Here is a 6,588-nt window from a genome sequence, read left to right as displayed (position 1 = left end):
CCAGAATGCATGACGTTTTTGTTTTTTTAATTGCATTACAGAAAATAAAGAACTTTATCACAATATTCTAATTTTCTGAGACAGTCCTGTATACTGTCTCTCAACCCCCCCACCCACTCACCCAATACCATCATTTCAAAATAAAAGCTGCAATGATTATGTTATTTAAACATGAAGCTTAGGATTCAGCTGTTTTGTTGAATAGTTATTGCGCTTTCAAATAGTACTACAACCACTACTAATATTTCTAGTACTTCTAGTAGTACTTCTAGTATTTCAACTGGTATTATTACTAAATGACTTTTACTACTACAAATATTACTAGTACTACTAGTATTTCGACCCAATGGAGGGAATTCTTACTGTAATGTTTGATGAGGCCTATTAATTAATATATTCTGTCTCTCAATCCCCCACCCCCCCACCCACTCACCCAATACCATCATTTCAAAATAAAAGCTGCAATGATTATCTGTAATTTAGCCATGAAGCTTAGGATAAAGCTGTTTTGTTGAATACGTATTGCTCTTTCAAATAGTACTACAACCACTACTAATATTTCTAGCACTTCTAGTAGTACTTCTAGTATTTCAAGTGGTATTATTACTTAAATGACTTTTACTACTACTAATATTACTAGTACTACTAGTATTTCAACCCCAATGGAGGGAATTATTACTGTAATGTTTGATGAGGCCCATCAATTAATAACTTTTTAGTTTTCTTAGCTTAGGGCGACTAGGTGAGTGGGGAGCGCGGCCGTCCTCCAATCAGAGGGTTGTTGGTCTGATCCCAGGCCCGGCTAACCTGCATGTCAATGTGTCCTTGGGCGAGACACTTGATCCCAGCATTGTTCCTCTAGCTGTGACTACAGTGTGTGAATGTTAGTTACTGATGGGCAGGTGCCAATGTGTATGGTAGGTCCTGTCATTGGTGTATGAAAGGGTGAATGATGTTATGTAGTGTTAAAGTGCTTTGAGTGGTCAGAAGACTAGAAGAGCTCTGTACAAATCTATTTTACAAAGTCCATTTGAATAACATTCTGTCTCCCAGACCACCCCCCCCCACCCAATTCCATTATTTCAACATAAAAGCCTCAATTATTATCTCTACCTCAACAATAGGTACCCCACAATTGCTTTGAAATACTAGTAAAACTAGTACTTCTTCTACTGCTAGTACCACAAGTACCACAATTACAACTATAACATTCTTCTTTTTTTGCGTATTCAGTTGTTGATCAGCGGGTGATAGCAGGTTAATAGTGTTGATGGTGATATTAACAAAACATGTCACAAATTATGTACTAAAAAAATCATTAGTGAATTCATATAATGCCTTAGGAAAACATTACCTAATCAAGACCATATCTTTTTGTCAATTTATCAGCTTATTTTACAGTATCTTGGTGATGATACGAATGATCTTAAAGGACATCTATGGATTTAATCAAATGAATTAAGATAGCTGATGAATCAAGCTATGAGGTTTGTGTGGACCACAGTTTTCCATCGATACCCAGATTTATGACTTTCCGAATGTTCCTGAATGCATCAATCAAATTCTACGTCACATTCAACGGATCTCCGTCAATTTCCTCTGAAGTCTTGACCGGTAAGTACCACTAAGCCCCGGGCTCATAGTTTGGATGGTGTAATGACAGTTATATAGTTGTGAAACGGCGTTGCGGTCCGTTTGTAACCCGTGCACTATTTGTACGCTAATAAAAGCGTGAAATATTCCCTCCGTATGACAACGCCAACTCGTGGCTAACACTTGCCTAGCCGCTACGTTAGCCACACATTAGTATGACGAAGACAAAAATATGTGACGTTAACAGTATTAAGCTATGTGTTGAACTGGCATTAACTGGTTAGTTGGGTTACTTATTTATCTAACTATCGTTTCAGTCAATATGGCTAGTCTCCGTTAGCCTCTATGTTTACGTAGTTTAACGTTTAAAAGTCACGGGTTCGTTTGTCTGCCGTAAGGGAAATATTTCTATTTGTGTCATAGTTTATTACGAGGAAGGAGGCGATTTTAATTCATTTGCAACATTGAGCACAAAGGTGCAATAGGCTTTACATTATTGAAGATAAAGTACTGCTCAAAACCTTATTGCTTATGCTATGATGCAGATACCAGCGAAATTATAAATAGTAAGTAAATAGCTTCAGCACTAAATGGTTGTGTATCGCATTTCAGTAGCCTAGAGAAAATAGTCCCCGAAGGTGTATGTAAACAACATTGGGTCTCCTTGGAATATCTCGCACATTCTTATTCATTCACATCGGTTGCGAAAGCTCGCACTGGCCGAAATCATTTGTACTGTTTCCGGTCTTTTGTCTGCGATCGCCACCGAGCTCAAATTTGAAATATTACCTAACGGTCGCGCAAAATCTAACGCTAATCTGTTACTTTGAGTGCGCAGTGATATGGAACGCTGGGGTCTATGTCAACTGACTAGTTTGCCAGGCATTAGTTATGAGTTAGCTGGTTAGCGTTACTTTGCTCGCTGCCAAACTAGTCAGCCAACTGATGAAATTGCCACGTCCGCTCTAACCGTAATGCTACTTTTAGCATTACGTAGAAGTTAGCATGTGGTAACCACGGGACTATTTCACTCTTCTATTAACAAATCCGATGTCAATTCCATTTAAAGTAGTTTGTTGCTTTTGAGAAACATAATTAACTAACGTTAGTTTATCACGTCAACTCAATAAATTGACATTACATAATTATAAGCTGGGACATGTAAAATGCAAATCTATGTATAACGTCAACTTTATTGGCTGTGGTAGACTGCTGGAGACCAGTTCAAGCTAATGCTTGACTTTATAAGAACAAGTTAATTTAGTTGATGCGTTTTTCCGCCATATGTTTATTTACCAGCTGTACTGTATGTATGTAGTCTATTTCTTTTAAGGTCATAAAAACGTTGTCCACCACAACATTACGTTAATATATGACTGAGATTGAATTACACTTCATTCCTCATTATGTCGGTAATATGGAACAGCAGTTATCTACTTCTCTATGTATGTAGTATATCATTTCCTAAGGTGTTTTGTTTAAAGGCTGAAAGATAGAACCTTCTTAATGTCCGTTTGTCATATTGTTTCCTCTCTTAGACAACAGAGCATCCTTATCTGCATTGTGTGTGGTAAGTTAAAAATAATGCAACAGAAATATCTAATAGACCACATAACTATACTGCAAATGACGTAGATATTTTCAATTTATTAAACATTTGCATCGTATTTTTTGGACGGCTGCCACATCATTTTTGAAGTTGATGTATTTTTTTGTTTCTTTATAATTCAATAGTTAATTTTTGTTTGCAAATGGGAAGTTTTTAATCGTCCAGATATATTGCAAGATAATTTCCTCAAATTCTTTATTTTTATTAAGGAATAAAGTGATTAAAAAATATAAATATTACGTTTGAGAAGGTGGAATTAGAGTTTTACATTTCTTTCTTTAATTTCATACTTTGCTGCTACCAAACTAATTCTCCGGCTCTGACTGTATGTACCATACTATAGAGCCATTTCAGTCCCTAAGAGGCATTAACACATATGGAAAGAATATATAATGTTGTTTTGTTGACGTCAGTCAGTATTGCCACAAAACTGCCACACTGCAATATATATTTTCACTTTGGTGAAAACTGTGACTTTTCAATGAGACAGAAATGATCAATAAAGAAATGCATTGTTTCACTTGAAAGTACTAGCATGTTAAATAAACTGAACTAAAAATGTCTACCTTTTCCCACCCTCTCTTCATCCATCACCCTCCTCTTACTCCTCCCAACTTCTCTTTTCTATCTAGAACGGCAGACTATTGCGACTGGTGACTCTTTGGTGACTCTAAAGTGTAAGCTCACACATTCATTCAGATATTACTGTAAGTAAACTGATCTTTTATTGGTTTACAGTTTAGAATGCCTTCCCATCATAATAATAGTCTTGAAAACCCTCATTTAGTTCTCATTCTTTCTGCCTCCTCTTTCCTGTCTCTAACTGCAGCCTACTAGTGTTGGTGACTCCTCGGATATTTTACAGTAAGTTTTCACATATGACTGACAACTGAATGTACTTTCTTAAAACATTTAGTGAAGTTGTAATGAATCACTGATGGCTGAGCAGCATTGTTTGTATGAGCAGCATGTGTGTGTTGCTCAACCTCTTGGTTTTATATTCGTTGCTCGGCTTTGTCAGCTGTGTCTCCTCCAGAGATTTGAGGGCTGTTGTTACTCTGGTGTTTTCTGCCCGGCTGGGATGCCACACAGACATCTTTGTAACATATATATATATGTTATAATAGTAGGGGAAAACACTGTATTATGTTACAGGTTCTGCTTGGTTCACAGTCAGAGCGTAAAAAATATTTTCAATCAATTCTTTGGATCCCAAAATCATATATTTGTCTCAGGGCTTTACAATGTGTGCACCTACAGCATCTCCTGTCACGGGAGCCCCCCATCGGCTCAGGAATCATCGTTGACAGTTCTTGATGTACAACCAACAGCTTTAGCCTGCAGTTTTAATGTCCCTTTGTCAACATTTCCCAGGAGAATAGTCCATTGTTGATTAAATCAACACTCAATATAATAAGTGCCTGCCAGCATAATATATATATTTTAAGGTTAGGTGACACCTTCAATGATCCAGTGCTAGTTGGAAATTGTCTAACGGATGTTTTTTTTGTGTCTTGCAGGTTTCCTGTTGTCCAGCATCTCTCCTCTATCCCATTGGCACTCTGTCTGTCCTATACCTTGTATCCACTCTGTCTACAATTTGATAACTCTAGCTTTCCTGTCAAATCTACCCCTCTATCTTTGATTTTGGAAACTCTATCTTTGTATCCCTCTTCTATCCCACTCTATCTGTATACTGAACTGATATTTTGAAACCTGAATTTTGAAACCTGAATTTTGAAACCTGAACTCTGAAACCCAATTTTTGGTTACCTATGGTCATTGATACCTGTCTGTCTGAACAGAACTCTGAGAGTCTCCACTCTCACGCTCTCTGTCTCTCCTCTGAACACTCTCACCCGGGTTATTGGTACCTGATCTACCTTTTTGAATGATCTGAGAGATTCTCTTCTCTCACTCTCACCTCTTTCCATCTCCTATCAACGCATATATTTATTCGCTATTACTCTTTTTACTAATTTGACAAAGCATTTGAAATGTACTATTAATGAGATTAACAAAATTGGCCTAAACAAAGAATTGAAAAGTTAATTCAGAAGCTGAAAAAACACAAGCACAAATATTTTTGTTGTAATTGAACTACACTTTCATACAACGAATTGGATAATTAGATTGTGAAAAGAAATTACACTTTATAATCTAATCTGGTAGATTTCCTGATATACTATTTACAAAAGTGCAATGAATTAACATAATTTAAGACAACTGCACTCTGGTCAATATACATAGGAACTATTACAAATCTATATTACAGAGAAGTGTTATTTGCTCCTGATCTCTGTTGCTGTGGACTTCTGTTGGTTTGTACTTAAGAGGTTTTCTTGGTGAGCCCATATATTTTCACACTTAACACTGTTAACTTGATTAGTCTAGGTACAAGGAAACCTCATACTGCTACATGCATTATACCTAATTAAACATATTTTTCTTATAAACTTACATTGTGTATATCAGTGTTTTGTTGTTTAACCTGTTCATACTGAATTGGATTCATCAGGTGTGGCTGTTTCCTGCTGATCCAACGTTCTTCAGAAGCATTCATCAGCCATCACACTCCTATAACATCTGCTCCTGAATATAAACAATAGCTTAATAAAGTATTAGGATCATTTCTACAAGTAAATTGAGCCATTTGAAATCTGACCGCGCCTTTCAGTTTTATTAACCAGTTCCAAGTTGTGTGTTTGTGGTAAACTTCAGTTTTTACATTGAATATTTATTTTCACAGATAAATCAAGGTTTCGGTAAGCAATATCTATTGCATATTAAATACAATTGGTCACTTTAGTACATGGTACTTCATTAACAAAGACAGACATACTGAGACCCGATTGCAGTATTTAAATCTTAGAAGTGCTTTGTCCAGATATTGTAATAAGGCAAACAACTGGATAATTTGGTTATTAAAACCTCAAAAGAATCCAGAATATCCTTGGGGTTGCTCTCACTGAATTTGACGTTCAATATATTAGTGTTTGTTACACAAATGTTTTGATCTCTTTAAGTGTTACGCTATTTATATATGTTTTGAAAAGTGTAACCCCAAACAGTATTTTTCATTCATATTAGCATTATTAGTTTTTGTTTAATCGCAGCAAACCGGTTTAATCCATCTTCAAATCCTGGTTCGTTAAAGGTCATATTTGACTAAATTTCATTTAATATCTTGGTTTTGTACAACATTTGTGGTTTTTGAAACGACAACAATGCCAAGGAAAAGTAAGAGGTCACAAGCTCAGAGCCTGCGCTGGCAGCGGTCCAATGACACTCACTGTGCAACAACTACTGAAGGAGCAGAATGCGTTGGTCCTGAGAGCAGTGCAGAGGTAAAGATGTCTGTAGAGTGTAAACGTGTGGAACAGGAA

General features: G+C 36.4%; 1 long non-coding RNA gene across 1 annotated transcript; it reads left to right on the top strand.

The window, feature by feature from the left end:
• Positions 1-1,443: 1,443 nt before the first annotated feature.
• On the top strand, positions 1,444-5,662 carry LOC119198977 (uncharacterized). Its single transcript, XR_005114584.2, has 5 exons — positions 1,444-1,614; positions 3,132-3,163; positions 3,835-3,879; positions 4,032-4,066; positions 4,723-5,662. It is a non-coding gene; the product is annotated as an uncharacterized LOC119198977 (long non-coding RNA).
• Positions 5,663-6,588: the final 926 nt, after the last annotated feature.

This window comes from Pungitius pungitius, chromosome 10 (assembly GCF_949316345.1).
Source record: "Pungitius pungitius chromosome 10, fPunPun2.1, whole genome shotgun sequence".
Lineage (NCBI taxonomy): Eukaryota > Metazoa > Chordata > Actinopteri > Perciformes > Gasterosteidae > Pungitius > Pungitius pungitius.
The sequence above is the reverse complement of the archived record's forward strand: the minus strand, read 5'-3'. Positions and strand labels throughout refer to the sequence as shown.